The sequence below is a fragment of the Protopterus annectens genome, chromosome 2.part1 (genome assembly GCF_019279795.1).
Source record: "Protopterus annectens isolate FY-2018-M chromosome 2.part1, PAN1.0, whole genome shotgun sequence".
In the NCBI taxonomy this organism is placed as follows: domain Eukaryota; kingdom Metazoa; phylum Chordata; order Ceratodontiformes; family Protopteridae; genus Protopterus; species Protopterus annectens.
The window spans coordinates 35,138,849-35,159,442 of NC_056729.1; the positions used below are offsets into that span (position 1 = coordinate 35,138,849).

General features: G+C 43.3%; 1 protein-coding gene across 3 annotated transcripts in view; it reads left to right on the top strand.

Moving 5' to 3' along the window:
• Positions 1-20,594, top strand: part of LOC122793954 (pantothenate kinase 3-like) — a 1,051,947-nt gene that overhangs the window by 795,786 nt on the left and 235,567 nt on the right. The window lies entirely within an intron of this gene.

The window sequence follows — 20,594 nt, forward strand, 5'->3', positions numbered from 1 at the left end:
GGAAATGCTGGCAGTAAAATTGGCAATCCAGTCATTCAGACCATTTCTCCGAGAAGGTCATCTGATGATAAGGACAGACAACACCACAGTGATGTGGTACATCAACAAACAGGGAGGCACACACTCATACCCTCTATGCCGGATGGCACTGGACCTATGGAATGTGGCTCTGAGCTACAACATTCAGTTACGAGCTATTTTCGTACCAGGAAAAGAAAACATTCTAGCAGATATATTAAGCAGAACTACCGCGGATGCCCACGAATGGATGCTGCATCCGGACATCTTCAAGGCCATCACAAGAAGATGGGGACTCCCAGAAATAGACTTATTTGCATCCCCACACAATCACCAGCTAAAGAAATTCTGCACAAGGATGTACCACCCACTTGCATGGAAGGTGGACTCCCTATCCTTCAGTTGGGAAAACCTGTCAGCATATGCATTCCCACCACTTCCTTTGATGCACAAGGTGCTGTTGAAGATCAAAGAGGACCGGCCAAGGATCATTCTGATAGCTCCAGACTGGCCAAGGCAACATTGGTACCCATTACTAAGGAGCCTGTCTTGGGGACTAATATGGACACTACCCCTGGTTCCATTACTGTTAACACAGAACAACTACAACATCCTGCATCCAAACCTGAAAACTCTGCAGCTGACTGCCTGGAACATCACATAAGATCAATTAACCCAAATTTATCCCAAAGGGTTAAAGACATTATGCTTGAGGCTCGCAGACCCTCAACAAGAAAAAATTATGCAGCAAAATGGAAAAGATTTCTCATTTGGAGTTCTGCAAGGGGAGAAGATGTGTCACTGGTAAACATAGCCAGCATCTTGGAATACTTGGCAGAGCTCTTCCACACAGGCCTGTCCTATTCTTCCATCAAGATACATGCATCAGCTATCTCAGCGGAATACACCTTGGATCCCCCAGTATTCTCACACCCTCTGCTCAGGCAGTTTCTAAGAGGTATTAAAAATGTAAAACCTCCAAGGAAACCACCACTGCCAACATGGGACTTGAACTTTGTGCTAGAGAAATTGACACTTCCCCCTTTCGAACCAGCAGCAACAGCAGAATTACAATTCTTATCATGGAAAACTGCTTTCCTGCTGGCAATCACTTCAGCAAGAAGGGTATCTGAACTACAGGCATTAATGGCAGTACAACCCTTCCTGATCTTCCATCAAGATAGAGTGTCCATGAGAACTAATCCTATATTCATGCCTAAGGTGGTATCCAGAGTATCTTTAAATCAGGCTATCCACCTACCTACCTTCTTCCCCAACCCACAGAACAGGGGAGAAAGACTGCTACATACCTTGGATGTGCATAGACAGTTACGCTACTACCTGGACAGAACCAAGAGCAATAGGAAAACTGACCAGCTTCTGGTAGCATATGCAACAGGAAGGGAAGGAAAAGCAATTTCAAAACAAACAATCTCCAAGTGGATAGGAAATTGCATTAGATTTTGTTACTCCTACCATGGAAAGAAAACTCCAGAGAACATCAGGCCTCACTCTACAAGGGCTACAGCCACTACCACAGCTTTCTTACGAGGAGTGGCTACCAAGGACATTATAGAGGCTGCTACTTGGACCTCCGTGCATACATTTGCCAAGCATTATAATTTGCCTTTATACTCTAGATCCCGAGCAGGTTTTGCCACTGCTGTGTTGCAAGGGATCCTAACTACACCATAATCTCTTTTTTCCTCCTCCCCTAGTTTAGCTATGGTATTCTACCCATTTGTAAGGACTGCAGATGCATCCTTGAAGGACATAGTACAGTTTTGTACCTACCATAAATGTAGATGTCCGATAGGAATGCATCTGCAGTCAGGATTACCCACCTACCTTCCCCTCTGTGGTACTCCTAGGGTATTTGGACATCTTATAGCTAGCTGGGGGGGGATCTATTATGGTGTATTTGTTTGTATATATGTACATACATGCTTATTTTTTGTGGTTGCTCTCTACTATTTGGAATCATTGGCATTTATCCAAATTTAGCCTTCCAAGAGGGCACCTGGCATCTGGGGCAAGAAACACTGAGGAAAATGGCGTCGGCTGATGCCTTTATACCCGAATAACTGCAGCTATGACGTCGGGTGAAGTGCGACACCAGCCGAAGCCAGACCCAGACTTTGGAATCCGGCCGACCGAAGGGCTGCCTGACGACAGGACAACCCATTTGTAAGGACTGCAGATGCATTCCTATCGGACATCTACATTTATGGTAGGTACAAAACTGTACTTTCTTCGTGTTTCACTGTTGCAGTCATTACATTTGGGTAATCTGCTGGCAGGTTGCCCTCAGTCGGCCTGAATTCCAAAGACTTGGGTCCTGCGTTGGTTGCTGTCTCCTCTTCCATGACGTCATGTCGTCAGGGGTATAAAACAAGCAGCCAACGCCATTTTCTTTAGTCTTTCTTGCCGCTCGGTGCCCGAAGCAGAAGCAGTTCGCAAGTGCCAGTCGGCAGACTCCTGAAATTTTCGAATTCGAGTTTCAGAACCGAAGTCTTCACTAAAGCTAAGTACCCCGTTGGGGAAACTTTTTTTCTTGCTCCATGCCGATGTCAGAAAAAGTTAATAATTGTATTACTTGTGGAAATCAAATACCTCATAAGGATTTTCATTTATACTGTATTCCTTGCCTAGGCCCTGATCATAACGTGCCTAGCTGTCGGTTTTGTGCTAGATTTAACCAACGCACTATTAAGCGTCGGTATATCTTTGCCTCAAAATATTCTGGGAACCGATTCAACTATCCTGAAAAGTCGTCGGATAGCAATTCCGACTACTGGGGTACACAAAAAACGCAAAGAAAAGGACAGAGATAGACCGTCGAGGTCCAAAACCGACGAAGCTTCTCCTAAGCCAGTTGCCGGTTCGCCGGTACTCAGTGAGGCGCCTTCGCAGCTCCTGATACCCGCTACTTTCGAGTTGCAGGACCCTACTGAGACCCATGTGGAGTCCGGCATGCCGAGAGATTTTCAAAGTATTGTACCCACGGATGTCTCTCCCTCTGATGGGTCCGGAGCCGCTGAGCAGGCACCGGCTTCTGAGGGTGTATTCAGGCCACAACATTTTTATATAAAACTGACGCAAGCTTCAAAATCAAAGACAAAAGCAACTTCTAAAGCTAAAAAAACAACGCATGAGCCACGTGCACAGGCCTCTATGCCTAAAAAACAGATGATCAAAATGGCTGAAGACCTAATTACTTTGATCAGGGATTCCCAACTCCCTCCTGATAAGAGGCCTAGGCAAGACGCTGATTATGAATCTTCAGATCAGGTTTCTATTTCTTCTGATTCCTCTTCTGATCAGAAATTATCTATACCACCCTATTAGAATTCTGATGCAGAGGAATCTTTCCCATCTGCATCACCTCCTGAAGATTACTCCTTTGGAGAAACCTTGCATACTTTGAGGGAGCACTTTCACTGGGAGAGTCAAGATTTCTCAGAATCAAAAAAGAGGCTCAGGGATTTCCTTCTTCTCCCTCAGCATAGGCCTTTAGCCATACCTCCAGTTTTAGACATTGTGGATGATGCGTTTTCAGTGTCAAGCTTGACTCCAGACTCCTTACCTCAAGCCAGACAGATATTACAGGGTTCCTGACTCACACAAATTTTTATTTAGAAACCCTGCTGCTGATCCTGAAACTATTTCACAGTGTCCAAAGAGTGTTAAGGCCGCAACAGCAAAAAATCCTACCCCCTCTGACAGAGATTCAAGGGCACTGGATAGATGGGGAAAAAAATGTTTATACATCTGCAACCTTGGCAGTTAGGGCCTTAAACTGTTTCATATGCTTAAGTATCAACAACATGTTATGGGATTATTGAAACAGAAAATGATGTTGATTTCTGAATGTGCAGAAAATAAAGAATTGCAGGAATTATTGCATGCAGCAGAACAAGTTGGAAAGCATACTTTGCAATATGGTTTTGATTCCTTAGAGGCCTCCTGCAGGGCCGCAGTTACTGGATCTGTGATTAGGAGGCATGCCTGGCTAAAAGAGCAAAATTTGCCTGATCATGTTAAAGCTAAATTGTTGGATGCACCTTTATAGCATGATACTCTGGTATTAAGGCAGAAGAGGTTTTAAAGAGAATGGAAGACAAAGCTAAGTCTATGCAAACTGTAAAAGACTTCTTACAAGTGCAGCCACCAAGATTCAGTAGACACTGGCCTACAAACATTAGTCTTTTCCTGTGTCCGACAGAGCTCAACGGGGCAAATCCAGACGCCCTAAGGGTTCTAGATACCAGTCACAGGATTCTTACAGGTCAAAGCAATGGGGTGCTTCTACCTCCAAATCTGGGGGAAATAAAGCGCAACCCTACAGTAAACAGTCTCAATGACTTCCCTCTGCCATCACCAAGCACTTACCTTTTGGCAGCACCCTTAGGGGGGAAATTAGCACTTTATGCTCAAAATTGGCAGTTAATACCCCAGGACAAGTGGGTGTTAAACATAGTATCTCAGGGATACAGATTCCACTTCTATACTCTGCCAATTGCAAACGGTTGGCCAGATCTGCCAAAAAACCAATGGGCAGAGGCACAGAAACAGGCTACGTCCCTCATGGATATGGGGGCTATTCAGCCAGTACCAGAACAAGAAAAAGGACAAGGTTTTTATTCAAGACCGTTCTTGGTACCCAGAAAAGACAAGGCCTGGCGCCCTATACTGGATTTATCAATTTTGAACACATACCTGGACATTCCAAAATTTAAAATGCTAACTTTGCAGCAGCTTCTGCTCATGCTGGGCAAGAACGCTTGGCTGGTGACATTAGATCTAAAAGAGGCATACCTGCATATCCCAATAAGGGAATTGTGCAGAAGATACCTCCGTTTCAAGGCTGGCTTTATACACTACCAATTCTCTGCACTGCCATTTGGCATATCTACTGCGCCCAGGGTCTTTACAAAGTGCCTGGCACCAGTAATTGCATTTTGCAGACAAAGAAGTATACAAATATATCCTGACTTGGACGACTGTCTCATTCAAGCAGAGAACAAGGACATTCTTCTTCAGCACCTGGCATTTGTGAAAAGGCTTCTAACATGCCTAGGGCACACAATAAACGAAAAGAAATCACAACTGGTACCCTCTCAAAAGATAACATTCCTGGGTGCAAGCTTGAATACAACTTCCCAGATGGCTTTCCTCACGCCAGACAAACAAAGGCAACTGACTACTTACTTCAAACCGATGGCAACAAAAACCCAGTTATCTGCAAGACAAACTCTGCAGGCTTTAGAGTTCATGACATCCTGCATCCTACTAATTCCATATGCAAAACTGCATATGAGGAAAGTACAATGGTACCTAAAACGTTTATGGAGTCAACATTGTCACAGTCTGGAAACAATGGATGTCCTTCATGGATGCATCTGCAGTCATAACAAATGGGTAGTCCTGTCGTCAGGCAGCCCTTCAGTCGGCCGGATTCCAAAGTCTGGGTCTGGCTTCGGCCGATGTCGCACTTCACCCGACGTCATCTTTGCTGGTCTTCGGGTATAAAAGCATCGGCCGACGCCATTTTCTTCAGTCTTTCTTGCCGCGTGGCGCCCGAAGCAGAAGCTGTTCGCAAGTGCCGGTCGGTCAGATCCAGAGATTCCTACTACCTTATACTACTTCGAAGACTTCTAAAAAGCTAAGTACCCCGTTGGGGACCTTTTCTTGCCTCAGCCGATGTCAGAAAAAGTAAACAATTGTTTAACCTGTGGGAAACAAATACCTCATAAGGATTTCCACTCTTACTGCCTACCTTGTTTAGGCCCAGACCACGACGTTGCTGCCTGCCTAGCTTGTTCATCCTTCAACCGACGAATGCTTAGACGTCGGTCGGAGTTTGCTGAACAGTTTTTCGGCTCAGATTTTGCGTACATTATGCCGCCGGAACATCCGACTACCCAAACAATTAAAAGCATAAAAGGACCGACACTTTCGCGGTCCGCGGTTTCGGCCGAAACCACGGATAAGCAAACCGAAGTGTCTCGGTTTCGGCGAAACCGAAAACCGTCAATACTCAGCCGAAACCTTGATTTCTACAGAGGCTCCTGCTACTTTAGCTGAATCGGCCTCTGAAACTTTAGCTACTACTGTGGCCTCTACTGATTTATCTGACACCATCCCTTTGGATGTTTCCACCCCAGCACGTGGTGCTGCTAGGCCTCCTGCAGCCATGTCTATCAAGGCCTTTGCCAGGGCCAAAGCAGCCAAAACTGCTAAAACAGTTCCTGCTAAGACCCCCTCACACAGACACCCTTCTAGTTCTCAAATGCTTACTCTGGCAGAGGATTTGATTTCCTTAATTAGGGGATCCCAATCACACCCAGACAGGGCCTCTCAGCCTCCAGAAAAGAGACCTAGAACAGAGCCTCCCCAGCAGGAGTACTCTGATGACTCTTCGGAAGACTCAGACACTACAGACCAGCCAGAGGCTCCTTTGTCCACTTATGAAGACTCCGATGCTGATGAATCCATTCCATCGGCCTCACCTCCAGAAGAATTCTCTTTTGGGGAAACCTTACATGCCATGAGAGAGCAATTTCAATGGCAAGAACAGGATTTCTCAGACTCAAGAAAAAGGCTTAGAACTTTTCTGCACAACAGGAGTTTCTATGGTGAGCAAAGACATGTCACCAAAACATGGGACGGGCTTTCACTCTACCCCCAGCCAGCCAAACCTTAACAACAGATGCATCAGATTATGCATGGGGGACCCACCTGGCGGGAAGATGCATTCAGGGCATATGGACCCCAAAACAAATGCATCTGCATATCAACCAAAAAGAGATGTTAGCTGTTCAAAATGCCCTGACAGCCTTCAAGGACTTACTTCATCCAGGACAACTACTGATAAAGATGGACAACACCACAGTTATGTGGTATATAAACAAGCAGGGGGGCACGCACTCATACCCCCTTTGCAGACTAGTCATGGCACTGTGGGACACAGCCTTGACTTACCAAGTACATCTTCAAGCTCAATTCCTGCCAGGAAAGCAAAATACTCTGGCAGACGATTTAAGCAGAAACCTTATGGACCCTCATGAGTGGAAACTAGATCCACAAGTCTTCAGCATGATAACAAAGAAATGGGGGAGCTCGGACATAGACCTATTTGCCTCTCCTCAGAATTATCAACTGGAGAAGTTCTGCACAAGGACTTATCACAGACAAGCATGGAAAGTGGACGCCCTATCCTTCAGTTGGAAAAACCTATCAGTTTACGCCTTTCCTCCTCTGCCTCTTCTTCCCAAGTTCCTACTAAAAGTCAGACAAGAGAAACCAAAGATGATACTAATTGCCCCGGACTGGCCCTGCTAATACTCGTACCCATTCCTAAGGAAAATGTCTCATTTCCCACCTTGGTACTTGCCTCAAATACCTCACTTACTATCCCAGCAAAACAGTCAGATCCTGCACAATCAGCTCCAAACACTGAACCTGGCAGCATGGCGTTACTCAAACAACACCTCTCAGTAAAGCTGTGATGGATGTCATTTTGGAAGCCAGGAGGCCTAGTACTAGAAAATCTTATGCTGATAAATGGAAGAGATTCTGTGCTTGGAACCAAGCACAAGGAAGTGATACAGTAGAGCCAAATATTCTTCAGATTGTACAATACTTGACTGAGATGCTTGACAAAGGCCTATTTTTCATCAATAAAAATCCATGCCTCTGCCAACTTGGCCCATTACAACGCAGAGCCACCAATCTTTTCTCATCCTTTACTAAAGCAGTATCTTAGAGGGGCCAAAAATTTAAGGCCTCCCAGAAGATCACAAATTCCTGTATGGGACCTCAGTTTTGTGTCAGAAAAGTTCATCCTGCCTCCATTTGACACAGCTGCTACTGCAGATCTAAAGTTCTTATCATGGAAAACAGCTTTGCTCCTGACCATTACTTCAGCAAGAAGGGTCTCAGAGCTGCAGGCCCTCATGGATGTGGAGCCTTTTATCATATTTTACCCCGACAGGGTGTCCCTGAGGACCAATCCTTCATTTATGCCTAAAGTGGTTTCCAGTGTGACACTTAACCAAACTATTCATCTGCCAACTTTTTATCCAAATCCGCAGAACAAGGGGGAGAGGATTCTGCATTCCTTGGACATACACAGACAACTAAGATTCTACTTGGGCAGGACTAAAGCTGTAAGAAAAACTGAACAGTTACTAGTGACATAGTGACATTTGCTGCAGGATCAGAGGGAAAGGCTATTTCAAAGCAGACTTTCAATGTGGATAAGCCACTGCATTCGTTTCTGCTACTTACACCATGGCAAACCTGTGCCCAAGGGCATTAGGTCTCATTCCACCAGGGCTGCAGCTACATCAGCAGCTTTTGTCAGAGGAGTACCAACCAAAGACATTCTAGAAGCTGCTACTTGGACTTCTGTTCACACTTTTACAAAGCATTATCATTTGCCTCTCTACTCTAAGTCCAGGGCAGGCTTTGCCACTCTAGTGCTGCAGGGCCTTATAGCCACCCCTAATGCAGTTTAGCTCCAGCCTCTCATCCATAGCTTTGGGATTCCACCCAAATGTAATGACTGCAGCAGTGATACACGAAGAACATACTACAGTTGTGTACACTTACCATAAATGTAGATGTTCGAGTGTACTCAGTGTTGCAGTCCAGGTTACCCGCCCGCCATCCCCCTTTTATTCTGGAGTTTCTCTTTCCTTCACTATCTTCTCCAACCTATATGGTGTATGTGCTTGTAGATGAAGGTAAAGTTTGTATTGTTGCATGTATATATATATATATATATATATATATATATAGATATATATATATATATATATATATATATATATATATATATATATATATATATATATATATATATATATATAGTTTATATATATATTTTTTGCTACCCATTTGGGGGGGGGGGGGCACCTGACATCTGGGGCAAGAAAAACTAAAGAAAATGGTGTTGGCTGCTTGTTTTATACCCCTGACAACCTGACGTCATGGCAGAGGAGACAGCAACCGACGCAGGACCCAAGACTTTGGAATTCAGACCGACTGAGGGCAACCTGCCAGTAGATTACCCAAATGTAATGACTGCAACAGTGAATACACTCGAACATCTACATTTATGGTAAGTGTACACAACTGTACTGTCTCTGATTTGCTTTTGTAGACTTTTTTATTGCTTTGTCTGGATACTGTGCCCTTCCTCTCTCCTGCCTTCCATCTATGTTCTTTACTCTTTAATACGTCCATCTACTTTCTGTGCTTCCCACCACTGGTTATTCTTTAAAAAACAAAGCAAACACCGGCAAGTAGGAGACAAAGATCCAACAACAATAGCGTACAATAGTTTAATGTCCGCTTTTGTGATGAAAGCGGACATTAAACTATAGTACGCTATTGTTGTTGGATCTTTGTCTCCTGCTTGCCGGTGTTTGCTTTGTTTTTTACTGGTTGCTTTTTGTTTTTGGTTGCTATTACTGGTTATTCTTTCCCTAGCCAGCTGTCCTTCTCTACCCTATCCTGCTGTGCTGTTATACCTTCCTATACCTCAGATTTTCTCCCTCTGCCTTAAATCCATACTCTTCTGCCTCTCTGTATCCTGACTCACCTCCATAGCTCACTGATCGTTTTCTTAGGGAATCTTGTCATTTCTTGTAGTCACTCACTGTGGGTGTCAACTCGCTCCGTTCACCCTCGCTACGCACGGGTTAAATTCGCTCACCTACCACCCCCATTCCCACCCACCCCCCCATATCATTTCTTTTATACCTAACCACTTGTCACCTCCTCCCCTTCCAGTTCCTCCCCAACACTGCACCTCACTTCCTGCCTCTATTAGAAAATCCCTCCCACCACCCTTTCTCCTGTTACAACTCCAATCAGACGCACCTACAAATATCACCCTTTTATACATCCCACCTTTTCTTAAACTAATTAACATGTACTGCACACGTCCAACCCAACTACTAAAAGCATCCATCTACACACTAATGGTCTTCAACCTACTCCTTCTTTCCAATCTGTCCTACCTCACTCAACTTGATAACATACCCCATCTCCATGGCAAACAGAATCCACAGCTAATCTCATTAAACTAAAAAACTTCCCTATATCACCATCTGTCCTTACCACACCACAACCTTTCCCTTACTCATGCAGCAAACCAACCATAAAAACTAACCCTCTCTCTTCACAAAAACAAACTAAAATCATTCACAAATTTACCAAACTCTATCTACACCTACTCCAAAAACTCACTTGCAGTGGAGATGTTCACCCCAATCCAGGACCCAAAACACTAGTCAACCCCAACTCATATCGGCTAAATCCCCTATACCACAGACCATCCTCATCTCTCTGCTTCCTAAACATTAATGCTAGAAACATTCTTAAGAAAATCCAGGACCTACATGCCCTAGCACTAATCAAACCAGATATTGTTGTGTTAACTGAAACATGGCTCAAACCAAAACATCATGACAATGAGATTACCGCCCCTGGCTACAATATTATCCACAAAGACAGAGTAGAGAAAAAGGAAGGTGGTGCAATAATAATCCAAAACCACCTCATCATAGAACAACTAGATTACAACACCCAAGATGTCACAGATGTGGAACTAATCCTTGCCAGATTAAAAATAAACTCCAATAAGCACATAGTTATTGCAGGTGGCTACATCCCACCAGGCAGTAGTATCACTCAAATGGAAAACCTGCTTAATTGGATGTCCAACTCCATTCCACATGAAACCATACTATTAGGAGACTTTAATATTGACTGGCTCAACTGCTCCAGCCATAATCCCACTGCCTTTATAAACCTCCACAGGTTTACCCAAACTATAACCACCCCCACTAGAATTGACAAAACGTCCAATCACCAGTCCATCTTCGACTGGATCCTGGTATCTGACCCCAATCTTACACATCAATCTGGCTGTCTTCCAGGTACCCTAAGTGACCATCATCCTACTTAGAACAAATCAAAAACCATCAGCCAACCTATCCTCAGAGTAGTTCGTAACAAAAACACCTTCATACCTACTAACTTCATCAGTGCACTAAAGCACTACAACTGGACTCCCCTAAAGCAATTATGTCTAATCTAGACAAAGCAGTTGAATACTTAAACACAACCTTCCTAAACATCCTGGACCAATATGCACCCTCCCTATATCACCATCTGTCCTTACCACTCCACAACCTTTCCCTTACTCATGCAGCAAACCAACCATAAAAACTAACCCTCTCTCTTCACAAAAACAAACTAAAATCATTCACAAATTTACCAAACTCTATAGCCTAATTATACCCCATGGCTAACAAATCCCACTAAAACTATAATGAAAGAAAGGGACAACACCTGGTCTCAATATAAAAAAAAAAAAACAATACCTCAAAACAAAATTACCAGCTCCGGAACAAAGCCAAAAAACATATCAAACTAGACAAATCTGACTACTATCAAAACCTACAAGAAAAATATGCTCATAACCCCAAAAAATTCTGGAACTCAATAAATTGTATACTGCACCCAGAAAAGTCCACTGCAACAACCCCTGTGCTATCAAATAATCATGAAAACATGCCCACACAATTTAATAGATTATTCACTGAAACAGTCCAGACCCTTGCCAATGCCCAAAATAATAGTACTACCCACCCCAAACCAATAACTACCACAACCCACCCCAGTACACAAAACAATACTCCCAGTTTTCAACTTCATCCAGTGTCCACCAAGGCAATTTCTAAACTCCTTAAGAAACTTAAACGAACCACTCTAGCAGCTGATAAGCTACCAGCAGACTTCCTTCAAATGTCAGCTGAAGCTATAGCCTATCCAGTCTCCATTCTCATTAATAGATCTCTGTCAGAATGCAAAGTACCAGACTCTTGGAAAACCTCCCATATCATCCCACTGCACAAAGGAGGTAACTCCTTAGAACTTACCAACTATCGCCCTATAGCTATCTTACCACCATTATCAAAAATATTAGAAAGAGTAGTTCATACTCAACTTATGCAATACCTCCAGAATAACAACCTACTCTCCATACCCCAGTATGGCTTTAGACCTTCCCACAGCACCACAACAGCATTATTATAATTTACCAACATAGTTAACCACCATAGAAACAAGGGTCTGTTTACTTCTTCCTTGTTCTTAGATTTATCAAAAGCCTTTGATACGGTAAACCACAGCATACTTCTTGGAGCTCTATCTACCCTAAATATAAGTCTGTCCTTTGTATCATGGTTTAACAGCTATTTTTCAGATCGACAGCAGGCTGTCCTATGGCAAGACCAATTGTCCCCCCTGCTACCAGTAACTATAGGAGTCCCTCAAGGGGTCTGTCCTCGGCCCTCTGTTTTCCCTATTTACTAACCAGATATCTTCATCCTTGCCAACTGCCTCAGTAGTACAATATGCTGATGACACCACCCTTATATGTGCCGCCCCCACCATAAGTGAACTACAAACCCTAACCCAAAACACCTTCACCCTTGCCGAAACCTGGTTCACTAACATCAAACTTCTTCCTAACCCCCCAAAAAAACAAACAAATTCTCTTTGGCCCAGGTAGATCTCCTCCCCTGAGCAACAACTTCATCATCAACTCCAAAGAAAACATTCAAATGAGTCCAACCACACACGCAAAACTGCTAGGCATAGAGATGGACAATAACCTGAAATTCGACATCCACATAGCACAAACCGTCAAGAAAGTTAATAAAAAGCTAAGCCTCCTCTACAGAAACAAACAGTTTATGACTAAACATACCAAAGTCACCATCGCTAGGACTCGTCTCCTATCCACCCTCCTCTACGCCTCTCCCATCTTGATTAATCTACGCCAAACCGGAATGAATAAAATGGAATCTTGCTATAATAAGACTGCCAAGTTTGCATCTGATGCTTCTTACAGGTCCCACCACTGTCTATCCCTAAAACAGCTTAACTGGCTTGAGTTGCCTCATATACTCACGCTCAATCAACTCTCTATAGCTCACAAGCTCTACTACCTCCCTATGTACCTCAATGACTCTCTACTGTACTAACTAAAATTCTAATCTATTATGTATTAAAATCAGTTGTATGTTCTATATTTTGTTCTCTCATGTACTGCATTTTATTGTACTATGGAGCTTTTCTCCCTGGGTCTCCGCTGAAAATGGACCTGTGTCCAGTCGGACTTTCCGGTAAACAAATGTAAATAAATAAATTAAAAATAAATAAGTTTAGTGCGTCAACTCTTTCTCCCAACATTGATACACCATCTACTTAGAAAGCTGACTGTTTTGGCTCTACTTGATCTAATTGTTTTCTTGCATGACCTTTCTTTACAACTGTGTGAGGCTTCCTTGAGTTGCAAAACTTTTTAAAGTGGTTCCATTTCTTACACTTATGGCACTGCTGACCATATGCTAAGCATTTCTCTCTTTTAGAGTCATGATTTGCACCACAGTTTCAACGGTTAGTAATGTAGCTAGACTTGGGTTTTGCTGACCCACGCTTATATGGCACTGAGATGGTGGTGGAGCTGGCACTTATCCTGGAACTTTCTGGCATACTCTGTTACTTCTTCAGAATTCCTATGGTTGCTCTTTGCTTAGGCCTGTCTCTCCTTGCCATGTGTTGCATACTGTCTACGTTTGCTCTGGAGCTTACTGAAACCATGTTTTTGTCATTTGTAAGCATGTTCGTGTGGCTGTCACCTCATGGATCTGACAAATCCCTGTTGCCTTACATAATGTCAAATCACTGACACGAAGCAAAATCTTCCTCACAGCAGCACTATTAATATCACATACAAGTCTATACTTTTATCAGCTCATATTTCAAGTCACCAAACCAACGCATTTTGGCCTTGTTCCTCAAGTTAGTTACATAAGCTGCAAATGTTTCCCCTGGCTTCTAATTCCTTGTGTAAAACAAATGCCTCTGTAAAGTAATGTTCGTCTAGGGGTTGCACATTTCTCTGAACTTATGCCTTAAATACTCTGGGTCTTCTGTGGATTCAGTTTGCACTACAGTATGGCAGTCTGCACCGTCACCTTCATACACTGCTGGTGCATATACAAATTATCGCTCTCTTTCTATAGCCTCAGATCCTGCTAGATTCAACAACATAATGCCCTTGTGCATGCATCTTTATCTGCATAAGCTCCTTATATAAAAATATTATATTCCTGTTCAAACATACTCCAGTTCTCTGCATATTCTGGTCAAGCAGAAGCGGTTGTGGTTTTCTAAGTCTGTCTGTCATATAAACACATACCAGCGAAGGGTCTTGCAAATACGTACGAATATATACACACACACACACACACACACACACACACACACACACACACACACACACACACACACACACACGTGTGTGTGCATTAGTAATTGGCATGAACATTTAATTTGGTTAACAACTGCACTTTCTTTTCGTTGTGCTTATCAGTATTGTGTGAATGAATAACCACGTAGTATTTTCAGTTGACTGGACTTTGCAAAATAAACCTCTCGGGCTTCTCAATGCTTTATTGCACTTTGCAAAATACCTTTGCAAATTTCGTAATGCTTTACTTTGCTTTGTGAAATAGCTTTTTAAGTTTCTCGATGCCTTATTGTACTTTACAAAATAACTTTTTAAATTTCTTAATGCTTCACTGTGCTTTATGAACTAACTTTTTGACTTTCTCAGTGCTTTACAAAACCCAGCGGAATAGCTTTTCAACTTATTTGCTTTACAGAGCTTAATGGAATACTTTTTTTTGAACTTTGCAATGCTTTATGAATTTCGAGAAGTTTCTCGGACTTTGCAGAGCTTTTATGAATTTCGGTAAGTAAAGGCAACAATACTGAATCATCGGCTATCAGAATTGGTAAAGGCAAAAATGCGAAAGTAACTGCTTCGAAATTTATCAGCATAGGCAGGCATGGAACAGTCATGCATTATCACTTATTAAAGTCATCGCTTTAAGAAACATTTGAGAACTTTGCAAGGCATCTGAGCAATTCATGAGCACTGAAATACTCTTGTAATCTTTTATAAGAAACACCTCTCTTTAATAAAAGAAACTCATTAAGCAATTGCACAATGTGAACAATCAGATTTTGGTTGCACAAATTCAGTGCCTTTTGAGATATATGTACTTTGTAAATGACTAGATGCAATTCACTGAAATGTTCTCAAAATGGTGGCACCTTGCTAGGCACTTGGGCTTCAGACCAGTTGTTTTACATTAGGAAGGTTTGTGGCCTGCACTGTGGTGGCAGGACAGGTAGCTTACATCCTTCTAAGTTGGGAACTGCTGATTGAGGGCTCAGTGTCTGTTATTCTAAAAGTGTATTAGTTCTGGTTTAAGCACTTGGGCTTCAGGCCAGTTATTTTACATTAAGAAGGTTCGTGGTCTGCACTCTTGTGGGAGAAGAGGCTGGACTCTACCCTTCTGAGCTGGGAATTTCTGGTTAAAGGCTTATAGTGCCTGCATATTTGAACTGTTTCTTACTGAAATTGGTACACCTTGTTTGCTGTAGCATAGACTAGATCCAGGCCTGCTGAATCTAGCTTTGTTTGTTTGTTTGCTTGTTATTTCCCTGAAACACTAATTCCACCTAAAACGCAGCTTTTCAGCTCTTCTGTGGATCCCTAGTGATATCTGCATTGCTTACTGTACTTATTTCCTTGTTTCACTTGAAAGAAAGTTACTGTTTGTCGTTTTTGCATTTAAGTTACCTGTAACACATTGCATTTAAATTACCTGGCACTTGCTCACTAAAGCAATTATATAAGTCAGCACTAAAAAATTAAAAGCACTACACCCTCACAAACTCCCCTTGAGTACCTTGTTCCCCATTGGCCCTTTTTTTTTAATTGTAAAGGAATTCCCAATACTATTCTAGCATGTCCAAAGGTCAGTTGTCAATCTCCTCTCGGGTCCAGCTGGTGAATCTGTGAACCTTGAGGCAATGTTACAACTGCCCCATGTACACAGACAACCCTCTCCTCCTCCCAACAAATTCCAACACATGTGGGAGATGCAACCATATAGTCATACTGGAGGCAAAGCTCTTTCAACTCAGTACTGGCGAAACCAGTCAGGAGGAGAAGGAAACCACACTCACTACAATTCCAGTCTCACATAGACCTACCACAACAGCAAACCAAACACATAAACACACAAAAACATACTCGGAGGCTCTAAATAAAAATCTGCCTATGCAGCAGAGACCTCCAAAGCAGACACCCAAGGAACCGCTACCCCAAAACAAAACACGTGCAACACATAGCTCACAAAGCCAGTGCGCCGAACAGTCACAGCCCTTAAGGCTAAACAACACAACTGATACACTTGTAATAGGTGACTATCGTCAGGCACACTGACGTCCCACTCACCAGGCTGAACAAGGAGAAGGTCACGGTGAGCTGCCTGTCGGGCGCTAGGATCCGCCACATAACACAAGAACTCAGGTCACTCCAATGCAAGTACAAATATGAGTCAGTCATTGTCCATGCTGGTGTGAATGACCTGAGACGTACCTCCCTGGACTACATGAAAAGAGACATAGAGGAGCTCTCTGAGCATGTAGCCCAGGCCGGTATGACTCTGACCTTGAGTAGCATCTTACCCTCACCAAGAATGATGCCACAATATGAAGACAAGATGATCAATTTCAACAATTGGCTTAAGTATTGGTGTCATTCAAAGGGGATCCAATTCCTGTCAGCCTGGGATGACATGCTCGACAAGCCACTATGCTTCGCTAGGGAAGGCTTGCACCTGTCACCCCTGGGCTTTCGGATATTGGCAAAGGCTCTTGCTACCCCCATAGTGCCTTTTTTAGGCAAGGCTGAAAAGACAAACCCACCTCCATAGGTATCACAAGGGATAAGAAACTAAGAGTAATGCTATTCAACGCCAGAAGTCTAAACCTCAAGATGCACGCACTCAAAACTCTCCTTAGCATGGAGAACATCGATATCTGTGCAGTAACAGAAATCTGGTTCAAGGCTCCCGAGAGCACCCCAGCACTACCAGGTTATACCTCATACCATACTTTTCGGCCCCAAAACTTGGACTGAACCACAAAAGGAGGGGGGGTATCAATATTCGTCAAAGATACCCACACCTCCAGTTTGGTGGCACAGCACGAAGTATCAGAGACTATCCATGTGCAACTAACAGTGGGTAAAACTGCCTTCCAGTTTATAGCCTGCTACAGACCACCCTCCCAAACCCAGGAACCCCACTCGGCCTTCCTGAGAACACTAGAAAATATGAAGGTCTCTCCAAACACCATTATATTGGGCGACTTCAACTACCCAAACATAGACTGGGAGCTTTACTCTAGCTCCAATACCCTAGCCCAAAGGTTCCTAGAATTTATAAACTCAAATGCTATGGAACAACTTATTACCACTCCCACAAGAGAGGAAAACATACTGGACCTGATCATCACCAACATGTGGACTCTATGATCCAGACCAGAAGTGTATCCCTCACTGGTAAGATCACACCATAAACTAATCTCACTGGATATTCACATCCTGACTCCACCCCCTGCCCTCAAAACCACAGTGAAAAACTTCTCTAAAGCAAATTTCACACTCCTCAAAACTGAGGTGGAATCCTTCAAAGCCCCCAGGGCTGTGGAAAATACGGCCCAGACTGCAGAATCCTTTAAACGCATTCTATGAACACCTTCAGGAATGCATGGATCATGCAATCCCAAATAAAACCAAGACCCAATCCTCCAAAGGCAGACGTCCTGTCTGGTGGACCCCAGCCGTAAACAAACTACAATAGAAGGAGGAAGCTACTACATGATGGAGCAAAATCCCAAAAAGGGAAGGCATCTCTTATCAGTATTAGCAAAAAACTACGGGCACTCATAAAATCATCTAAGACCAGCTTCGAGAGAAAAATTGCACAGGACACTAAGGATAATCACAAGGCTTTCTTTAGTTATGTTAGGAACCTGGGTGGGAATTCCCAGATATGCTCAGAATTAGTCCAAAATGACAAAAAATACACCAAACCCAAAGACATTGCCAACATCCTAGCTGACAGGTTCAGTGCAAACTCCCCCCCCCCCCACCAAAAGGGCAAATATCTATCCCAGCAGAGTGCTGCCCCCCTGACATCTCAGATGTTCAGGTAAGAGCTGCCCTCTCCAAAGCAAAAAACACAGCATCAATGGGACCAAACAGTGTCCCGGGCTGCGTCCTACATGAACTCCAAGAAGACCTAAACCCAAACATAAAACTACTGTTCAATCTCAGCCTTACTACAGGATATGTACCCAAAGGGTGGCGTACAGCAACAGTGGTCCCTCTCCACAAAGGTGGTACCTCAACAGATCCTGGAAACTATCGCCCCATAAGTCTGACTAGCTTGGTCTGCAAAGCTATGGAAAGGATCATCATGGACCTCATAAATAAAGATATTGGGGACCTGTAGACACTGGATCCTACCCAGTTCAGCTTTAAGGGCAGATCCTGCCTCTTAAACCTGGTCGATTTCTTTGAAACAGTCACCAAGGCCATTGACGAGGGGAAGGTGGTCCACACAGCCTGCCTGGACCTCGCAAAAGCCTTCGATACAATACCCCACTCGGGCATTATAGATAAGCTCATCAGCTTAAATATAAACCCCCTATGTCACTAGATGCGTTGCAAACTGGCTCAAGGACAGAACCCACATGGTTAGAATTGCTGGAGCCATGTCAGACTCCAAACCAGTTACAAGTGGCGTCCCACAAGGCTTAGTCCTGGGACCTCTCTTGTTCAGTATATATTTCTCGGAGGTACAGGCCAACACGGAAGGACTGTGGCTGACCAAGTTCGCAGATGACTGCAAACTGGGTGCCATAATCGGCTCTCCAGCCGATACAAGCATCCTCCAAAAGGGCCTCATAGAAACAGACAACTGGTGCCAGAGCCATGGCCTCAAGCTAAACGCCAAAAAGTGTATAATCATCCCCTTTGGCAAAAACAAAGTGCCCACAAATTACCACATAAGTGGTAATCCATTAAGTACAGAAGAAGTAATTAGGGACCTGGGGACCCGAGTTGATAGCTATCTGTCATTTGACAACCACGTGGCCAAAGTGGTTAGAAAAACATTTTATATAGCCCACCTAATCATGAAGGGATTCACATCTAGATCAGGGGAGGTCATCGTGCCTCTTTACTCATCCCTCATCAGGCCCATAATTGAGTACAATGCCCCTTTTGGGATGTACCTTTCCAGACACCTGCAGCAACTGGAAAGACCCTAAAAGTACCTCACCAAGAGGATCAAAGGGCTCAAACAGATGCCATATGCTGCCCGGTTAAAGAAACTCCAGCTCTACTCAGTGGCATACCGCCTGCTCAGAGGCGATCTGTGCCTGATGTATAAAGCCATGTCCAACCCGGAATTAATGGACATGCTGCACCTCAGAAAATCCAAATCCCATCCAGCTACTCGCTCGAAAGACTTGAACCTCAGCACTGAAATAAATAGGACATGCTGGAGGGACAGATTCATAACCCAGAGGCTCCCTTCACTCTGGAATAAAATCCCAGTCCAGGTTAGGCAGTGTCCCTCATTGACTCTCTTCAAGAGGAATCTTGATGAGTGGATGGGAGATCGTAGGTTTACCCCGGGTATCACTTCAGAGGCACAGTATACTAACCTCGAAAAAGGGCATTGCAAAATTAATTTAAAATGGGTGGCGAAAGCCAAACACACTCTGGCTAGGCTTATAAATGCCCTAGGGCAGATAGCCTAATATGAACCTATGAACTCCTTACAGTGCAAGAAGCACTCTGCAAACAGCTACAACCCAGCACAAGAACTTTTCTTCAAACTACCGTGCTTCAGTTGAATTATACAAGGTAGTTGCACTCTGCACACAGTGAACTCTTTGAAATACATGCAGAGTAACAAGCACACACTATAAGCACTTTTACACACTACTGCAAATGCCTTTAGTTACTTTTTTGATATCAAACAAAGTCGTAATTATGCCCAAGCACAGCACTTTGGCCAACATAGCAGTCACCTTGCTTTATATTTACTTTTTTTTTTTTTTTTTTACTATGCCCCTTTTCTTTCTCATTTATTTATTATTCTTTGTGCTTGTTTAAACCCTTTTTCTTTTTTTTTTATGCCCAGCATACTTTCTATGTGCTCATTTTACTCTAGGCATACCCAGTTATGCATTAAACACACACTGTCTGCCTTAAACATGCTTGTTTTGTACTTCAGCATGTTTGTTTTATCTTTAACATGCTTGTTTTGAACTTTAAACACATTCGTTTTGTCAAACACTTTTATCTTAAATATTTTCTTTAGTTAAACTTTTTGAATTTTCTGCTTGCCTAATGCTGTTTATGACCTTGTAATGCCTTTTCTTGCATCTTTGCATCGAGTAAATAATTTGTGTTGCTTTTCATTACCTTTAATTCCTTCTGGTCATTTTCGCACAGTTTTCGGTTGTTTTTACCTTTGCTGTCCCCTTCACGTCTCATGGCTCCAAATGTTTTGTTCTTTTCCATCTCTGTTCTGACACCAGAATATACGAGT